Source organism: Trachypithecus francoisi, unplaced genomic scaffold (genome assembly GCF_009764315.1).
Source record: "Trachypithecus francoisi isolate TF-2019V2 unplaced genomic scaffold, Tfra_2.0 Lachesis_group1, whole genome shotgun sequence".
NCBI classification, from domain to species: domain Eukaryota; kingdom Metazoa; phylum Chordata; class Mammalia; order Primates; family Cercopithecidae; genus Trachypithecus; species Trachypithecus francoisi.
This window is the reverse complement of record NW_022681454.1, coordinates 158,515,129-158,524,637: the sequence shown is the minus strand read 5'-3', so window position 1 is coordinate 158,524,637 and position 9,509 is coordinate 158,515,129.

Below are 9,509 nucleotides of genomic sequence, written 5' to 3'. Positions count from 1 at the left end.
TAAATTCCGTTTATAACAGCTATATCGAACATATTTTAGGTAAAATGCAAAATGCCAAAAGAATAGTGTAGATATGCCCTGAAACACAAAAACAGCCAAAGTACTAACCCTAAAGCTTGTGTAATTTGTTTTGAACTGTTAGGAATTTTGTTGTATTTGGCTTCTTTCCACTTGGGTAGTTGATACATAACCTTGGGCTTCCTGAGGTTTGCATTTAATGCACAATTTATCTTGATTTTATAAGTCAATCTGTAAATGTCCCTGCCTGTCTAGTTAGGCATGGAGTTTATAATAGGTAATGGCATACAAAAATTCTTAAAATCTCTTTATTGAAGTCTTGAGAATATATTGACCTGTTTGGGAACCAGAAGCATAGTGTTAAAGTGTCCTACTTTACCATGCTGTACATCGTTTCATAAAATCAATGGAATACAATAGAATTTGAACTCATGATATAAAACTGACTTGGGAATGGCAAAGAGTTTATTCAGATTTTTAAATCCCTCCCCCTTTCCCGCCCCAGTCTTCTTGGTACAGCACTCAGGAAAACAGCAAGCTAACAAAGTTGAATGTTAAATCAATAAGAGATCAATATAGATTTTGGCACTGTATTTTCAGGCCAACTTTCAAGTCTATTCAAAGGTGTAGTAGTGAATCTTCTTTATAGATAAGATAGAGACCTACCACAGACAGCAAATATTGACTAACATTTTTGTATTTCATTACCAGGTGATCAACAATGAATTCCTAGAATGTCACTAATATACATCGGTGCTGTGGAAGATACATATCTCCACTGATCAGGACAGAGCAAACTGTTACACTTAAGTCGTGTAACCACATAGAACATCATTTTTCTCACTAAAAAAATAGATGTGATAAAATACCTGGTTTTCTACCTGAAAGAGTGATTATGTATTAAACTCATAAAAATTTAGACATGATTTCTTTACATGTTTTAAAATTATTCTTTCAAAAAAACAAAGAAAAAGATGTTGCTTAAATAGTTGACTTTTGGAGTACAGTAATAACGTGATGATACAGTCAATGGGCAAACTGAAATGTTAGACATGGAAGTATAATGAAAAGTGATCCAGCTGTGGAATGTGAGTCAACAATAGCAATAAATCATTCATCTTAGTACTGAATAACTAGGTGTGGAGAAATATTGGTAGGAAAGTGTCAGAACAATGCAACTGGCTCTGCAAACAGCACTTTCAGCCTGCAAGTATAAGAGAACAAGGAATCTTCTTTGTTTACATGAATACAAACCTAGACTTCCACCCTACAGACAGCTTTTGTGAGGGAGGCAAGCACTGTGCTCCGGGCCAAATCCTATGTTAAGTGTGTTGCATATGTTACTTCGCATAATCCTCCCAAAAAATACTCTGAAGTATCATGCCTCCCTGTTTACTAGATGAGAAAACTGACAGCTGAAGAGGTGTAGCCTTAAAGGGCTAGATGACTGGAAGAGGAATAGATGGGATCCAAATTCCATAATCTCAGCCCTCAAACATTTTGCTATCCTCCCATTTAAGGCCCAAATCCTGGTTCTTATTAAAAAAAAAAAAAAAAAAAAAAAGCCTATTGAAGCTATTATAAAACAAAAGATAACAATATATTTCTTGTACGAGGTTGAATATTGTGCCCTGTAAAATTTATGTCCATCTGGAACCCAAAATGTGGCCTTATTTTGAAATAGGGTCATTGCAAATGTAATCAGTTAAGATTGAAGTCATACTGGAGTAGGGTGGGTCCTAAATCCAATATGGCGGCTGTCCTTATAGGAAAAAGAAGAGACAGAGACACACAGGGAATCATGGGGAGGAGCTCTGTGATGATAGAGGCAAAGATGAGAGTTATGCTGCCATGAGCCATGGAACCAATGCCAAGGACAGCCAGCAACCACCAGAAGTTAGGGGAGAGGCATGGAACAAAATCATCCTCTGAGTTTCCAAAAATCAACACTACTGACACTTTGATTTTGGACTTCTAGCCTCCTGAATTTGAAAGAACAAATTTATGTTGTTTTAAGCCACTCAGTTTGTGGCACTCCAACAGCCCTAGAAAATCAACACATTTCTGTACCTACACATATTCTATAAGGATATAAATATTCTCTATATAATTCAATAAAAATATATTTATTTTATAGTAGTATACTATATATGCCAGCTATTTAACAAATGTTATTTTGTTTACACATCATAATTTTATGATGTAAGCTCTGTCTCCATTTTACAGAAAAGGCAGCAAACTCAGAGGATTAAGTGATTTGACCCAAATAAAATCGCTTATAGCAAGCCGGGCGCGGTGGCTCACGCCTGTAATCCCAGCACTTTGGGAGGCTGAGGCGGGCGGATCATGAGGTCAGGAGATCAAAACCATCCTGGCTAACACAATGAAACCCTGTCTCTACTAAAAATACAAAAAAATTAGCCAGGCGTGGTGGTGGACGCCTATAGTCCCAGCTACTCGGCGTAGGCAGGAGAATGGTGTGAACCTGGGAGGCGGAGGTTGCAGTGAGCTGAGACTGCGCCACTGCACTCCAGCCTGGGTGACAGAGCAAGACTTCGTCTCAAAAAAAAAAAAAAAAAAGGAAAATCGCTTATAGCAAAGTCAATATGAGGCCCGTGTCTCTCAGTCCTGGGCCTGTTATCCCTTTGATTTGGATCTTGTGCCCCAACTTTTCCTAGAAGATCCTTCCCAATTGATTTCATCTTTACCACTTGCATCTTCAGTCTTTCCTTCTTTACTGCATCCCACTCTCCCTGTAAAAATACTCTTTCCAATCTAAAATTTCTCTCCCTTTGCCCATTATCATTCAGCTAGATGTCTGAAATAGAGTCCAAGCATTAAACTAACCTTCCTTCCCCCCTTCCTCCCTTCCTCCTTTCTCCCTTTCTTCCTTTTTTCCTTCCTGACCAGGCTGGTCTCGAACTCCTGACCTCAGGTGATCCACCCGCCTTGACCTCCCAAAGTGCTAGGATTACAGGCGTGAGCCACCATGTCCGGCCTAAACTTTCCAATATGACTTTTTCTGTGGACACTTCACTGCATCCAAATTAGACTACTCTCTGCTTACCTTTTTCTCTTTTCTTGTTTTGTCATGCTTTGTGTTTCTTTTCTTTTTTCTTTTTATTTTTTTGAGATGGAGTCTGGCTCTGTCACCCAGGCTGGAGTGCAGGGGAACAGTCTTGGCTCACTGTAACCTCCGCCTCCTTGGTTAAAGCATTCTCTTGCCTCAGCCTCCAGAATAGCTGGGATTACAGGCATGTGCCACCACGCCCAGCTAATTTTTCTATTTTTAGTAGAGATGGGGTTTCATCATGTTGGCCAGGCTGGTCTCAAACTCCTGACCTCAGGTGATCTGCCTGTCTCAGCCTCCCAAAGTGCTGGGATTACAGACACGAGTCACTGTGCATGGCCTTGTGTTTCTTTTCTTTAGAAAAAAATCCGCTGCGTTTGTTCTAATTTTCCTTAATTGAAGTCCTACTAGTTCTACAGGGTTTAATCAATCATTCCAGATCAGTTCAACAAATATTTGTTGAGTACTTAAAGTACTTTTGTGTCCCAGACTTTGTTGTGCATACTAGGGATAAAATCAGGAATCAGACATGTCACTACTCTTGAATATAACGCTTATGCATTACATTTAATTAGTTAAATTTTCTTATAAATTAATTGAATTTTCTCTATAAGCATTTCCTGATTCCTACCAACGGAAGTGATTTTAGTCATGTTTCAGGGATCTGGAAATTTTCCTGTTATCATAGCCTTTTCATCACCATAGCGTTTAATGCCTCCCTTGTGGGCCATAATACATTCATCCTGGTCGGACAGTTTCTTAAGCACATATGGAATCCTGCAGAAATAAAAACTCCTTGAATGAAGAAACTTGTTCTTTCCCATTTTGGTGTCTTCTCCAGAGTCTACAAATATTGAATCATATTCAATTAAATATGAAAATCATGATATTAAAAAGAATGCATGGGTGAGAACTTAAAACCACTATGGCTCCAGAAACGAAAACTGTAATGACGAAAAAGAATATGTGAAAAATATTTACCTGGAAAAGTGAAAAAGATAAAAAACGAGGTGAATTCAGGAATTAATTACAGCAAGTACTAAGATGGCAGTTTATGGAACTTGACCTAAGTTAAGGGTAGAAACTAGGTTACCTTTCAAGTCTGAAAAGCTGTGTTCTATAACTGCACTCTTTAATCTGGGATTTGTCTAACTCTACAGAATGTAAACTTCATGAGGGTAGGAAGTTTTAACTGCTTTCTTTACTGCTATATTTTCGATACCCTACTTGATGAATCAGTAAAATTTCACGCTAACCACACTAGTGTAGTAAAGAAGATCTTAATCTTATCAGGATCCGTTCGTGATTCCTGGTTAGCCACCTGTCTCTATTTGTGGTGGGATTAGCTTCTGCCCTCAGATGGAAGCATTTAAAGCTAATCACCGTGGAGACAGAATGTGGCTCAATTTAGAGTGTATCTTCTCAAGTGTGTTTCCTATTTGATTCCCGATTGTTTGGATGGTGTTCCCTACCCCTTTCCAATACTTTGTTTTAACTTCAGGTATCTGCCTGTGGCCTTTTTGTTCCTGGCTTCCTATTTCTTCCATTTATCTGCTTTCTGACCCTTGCTGGATTTCAGACGACTACGTTTTTCTGCTTTCTAACTCTTGCTGGACTGACCTGGCTTTGGTATGCATTTTTCTTTTGATCTTTTGTTCCATTTTGACCACTTCTTGGTATAGACCAGATAATGCTTTTTTAGTTTTCATTCTCTACATTAGTTCTTTTAGGCCTTCCTTAATTCTCCAATTAATTAACTAATCCTTTACTTAATTTTATTATCTAAATAATTCTTAATTAGTTCTCCTAGGCCTACCTAATCTACTGCCATTCTTGGAACTCAAATAGCACCAAGTGGAAAGCTAACAGCCAAAGTTACAGAAAATAGAATCATAGTAAATAAAACAAATTGTTAGGTTTGAAAACTTGTGTAAACAAAATTGGCATTCTCCTTGCTTAGAGGAAATGATGGATTAGATGTGTTGGAGATATCAAATATATAAAATTCAAATACTGAGTGTGGTAAAACATTTATTCAGTACAATGATCATTCAAAAATTTTTCCAGGATCTCCTTGGGCACATGTGCTGGTTGAAAAAACATTACTGATCATAAATGCTGCATCAGCCTAATATCCGAGCCAAAATATACATTTTTGCAAGAAATCATAAGTCCAAAAAAGGCATATACTTTTGAGAGTTTGAATACCTTCCTAACCCTCATATGTCTTGCAAACCTGAGAAAAATAACATAGGAATACGAGTAATAGATTCTTTATATTGTGTACAAAAATAACAGAGGTAGCAACATACGTGGAACTTTCAGACATCCCTATATTGTGGTGATTCTTACCCAGGCTACTTGACTAAAGTGATTGACCAAATGGCATGAAGAAGACCTTCTGGTATTATGACAAAATAAAAGGGATAATGGTGATCTTTAGATGGTTTTCTAATGAAGAACAACTTAGATATAAATAATTCAATTGAATAAAAGAGATCCTAATTAGCAATACTTCTCTTTAAATAAAAAATGTGAGACACATTTGGGTTTATCCTCTCCATCCCCACTGTTAACCTTGTTTATGTGCTTATTTAATCAAAAACAGTCTCAGGAATTTTCAAAATAAACCCAAGTGACTCCTAAGCAACAATTATTGTTTACTGGATAAATTATATAAAATATAAAACTGTGAGTAAACTCTGGGCTGGAATTCCTTAAGTGTATATTTAAGACTTTGAAATACATGACATTTTGAATCTTTTTTGAACTACACTGCTTGAATAGCCTAGTGTTTCGCATTAAACAAACAAATCAGAAATTTTGTATTTGAATATTAGGCTTGGTGATTTGGTTCGTGAACAAAAGTGAAGGTAGTTTAGTATAATGGAAATAGGATGACTTTACAGGTCACACAACTTGAGTGTTTAGTCCTGGCTTCTGTCACTAAATCATTTGGCTTTGTTCAAATTATTTTTATCAGATTCTTTATTTAAAAAGTGAGGCATTTAGACTTTAACTTTACAGATTTTTTTTTTTTTTTCTTTGAGACAAACTCTTACTCTGTTGTCCAGGCTAGAGTGCAGTGGTGCAGTCTTGGCTCACTGCAACCTCTGCCTCCCGGATTCAAGCGATTCTCCTTCCTCAGCCTCCCAAGTAGCTGGGATTACAGGTGCATGCCACCACACCGGGCTGATTTTTGTATATTTTTCTGTTGAAATGCGATTTCTCCATATTGGCCAGGCTGGTCTCAAACTCCTGACCTCAGGTGATCCACCCACCTCAACCTCCCAAAGTGTTGGAATTACAGGCATGCTGCACCAGGCTTTTTTTTTTTTTTTTTTTTGAGACGGAGTCCCACTCTGTTGTCCAGACTAGAGTGCAGTGGTGTGATCTCTGCTCACTGCAAACTCCGACTACCAGGTTCAAGCGATTCTCTTGCCTCAGCCTCCTACGTAGCTGGGATTACAGGTGTCCACCACCACACCTGGGTAATTTTTTGTATGTTTTTAGTAGAGATGGGGTTTCTCCAACTTGGCTGGGCTGGTTTCGAACTCCTGACCTCAGGTGATCCACCTGCCTTGGCCTCCCAAAGTGCTGGGATTACAGGCATGAGCCACCACGGCCGACCTTGGCTGACTTTTTAAGAGGGCTCATAAATTTATTTAATCAAAATGAAATGAATACTTAGTGTATGCAGGGATTTTGTTGCATTTTATGAGAAAGAAAAATATAGTACCAAAACATTATGTCCCAAACACATGAGGGTAACAGCATGCCAATTACTGTGTGATTAACAAAGTACAGAAAACCTCATTGAGCAATATTCGAGACTTTCATTCTTTCTTTTTGGACCCTAATTTCACTCTCTAGTGAGATCCTGAAAAAACATAATTTCTCTTTTCCAGAGAATCTAGTCCAATTAATGTTATCCTGGGATACTCAGCCTGGATGTCTAGCACTGCCATGCTTTGCCTGACTTTCATCCTGATAACTAGTCAAGAACGACTGCCAACTCTCCATTTTTACAGTGAGTACCCACACAGGCTATTTTATAAGAATATTGGATACAGTTCTCTGTTGTGCCTCCTGACCTGGCTAGAAGGTGTATTTTATTATTATTCATTATCCTATTACCTCTGCATTCCCCAAACTTGGTACCTAAACAAGAAATGTTTGTGATTAGTTACTCAATGACTATGAGGATTTTAGATTTGTTGAGCCCATATCATACATAACAATATTTAAACTATTTTGTGTACTTTTGAAGTCCGGTAAGGTCATAGAAAATATATATTATATACATTATATATGTATATATGTGTGTATATTATACATGTATTCTCTCTCTCTCTCTCTGTCTCTGTCTCTCTCTCTCGGAGGAATGTTAAAAATGATGTCCAGGCAAGGCGTGGTGGCTCAAGCCTGTAATCCTAGCACTTTGGGAGGTGGAGGGAGATGGATCACTTGAGGTCAGGAGTTCGAAACCAGCCTGGACAACAAGGTGAAACCCTGTCTCTACTAAAAATACAAAAAAGTTAGCTGGGTGTGGCAGTGGACACCTGTAATCCCAGCTACTTGGGAGGTTGAGGCAGGAGAATAGCTTGACCCCAGGAGGTGGAGGTCAAGTGAGCAGAGATCATGCCACTGCACTCCAGCCTGGGTGACAGAGTGAGACTTCATCTCCAAAAAAAAGAAAAAAAAGAAATAAATGAAGTCCAATCTGCATCCATTTTACAAATGAGAAAACTGGCATTAAGTGACTCATTGAAGTCCAAAGCAAGTTAGTGATACAACAAAATGTGCTCCAGTAATGGGTTTTGTTAAAAGCAACCTTAATATGAAAGATCATCTCTATATCACCTATTCCATACCAGGAATTGTTGTAGGAACTTTGTTTGAATTATCTCATTTAATCCTCATAACATCCTCTTGTGCCCGTTTTACAAATTAGGAAACTGGAGTATAGAGAAGAGAGATTTTTCCAAGGTTACGTATCTAGGAAACAACAGAGCTAGGATTTGAAACCAGTGAGATCCTAGCGTTCTTGCTGTTAGTTGCTACCTCTTCACTGCTGCAGATATAAAACAATCCTATTGTATTTTAAGCCTTGTGTTGTTTTCTTTAATATTTATAGTGAATATTATTTTATATTTTTATTGAAGCTTTATTTAAATTTTAAATTGTGTTGGTAGTTTTGTCTTCAAATATACATATCACATTGGATTTCTGACTTGGCCGAACTAGTCAAATCCTATTTTGCAGAAATATAGTAGTTACAGAGTTGTAAAATATGTATGTACTAAACGAAAATTATCTAGATTAGAATATTACTTTCTTATAAATAGGTTCAAAACATGTAGTTACTCTATAACCCAAGGTCAAACATCTATGGATACAAAATCTCCATTAAAGAGTGGAGTACTTGTTCTGTGAGTTACTAGGAAAAAACTTAAAAAAAAAAAAAGTGGTACAATAACTTGCCAAGAAGTAAATTAGATAAATAATCGTAGGTATGTGCTTTTACTTCTGCACCCTTTCTTACTAAAATCAGAGCTACACATTGAAGTTACTTCCTTTTTAAAACCAGCACATATGGATCCAATTACTTAATTTTCTGCAGAGTCTAATGACAGTTACTTCTACCAATTTCAGCCAGTCTGCCAGAACTTTGTATGCAAACTGAAGGATGGTTCCTCTAACTGACCCTCTGTCCTTTCAGAAGAAACCAATCAGTAGCAGATGCAGTGGGGTGAGTGGTGCATGGTGTGTGTGTGTGTGTGTGTGTGTGTGTGTGTTTTGTGTGTGTGTGTGAAGAAAAATGTCTATGGTAATCAACTCATTTGAAAAGGAAAAGAATAGAGTGGGAAGTAAAAAAAGGAAAAATGGGAAGATGTAGAAAGAGAATGAGAAGTGGAGGGAGCAAGACAAAGGGAAAGCTATAAAGGGGGAGCTTGGGTGTGAAGGAATTTCAATGACTTCTTTTATTTGTTTACTTTTAGGAAGATCTGTTTTGCAAATTTAATTCCCACACAACAAAATTGCTCCTGGTAAAATGTAACACTAAAGTAATACCAATTTAAATGCATTTAAGGAAGTTGTAATGCTAGAATGACAATCTCAAGGGAATAATCGAAATTTTGAAAATACTTTGCTAGTCATTTCATCACACATCAGCATGAGAGGCAAAGAAGGTGGTTAACATATCAGTCTTTCTTCATGATTATAGCAAAGAACAGTGGAATGTTATTTTTCTTTAAATCTCACCTTAAAGTTGACAAAGGAGATCTACCTCTTCCCTTGACGTTTTCTATTGGATCTCTGCTCTCTTTCTGATTCTTTTTCAGTCTCATTTATTTTTTTCATCTGATGCAGCATAATTTATATTAGAAAAGAGAATGGAAGGAAAACTTCAACAGAA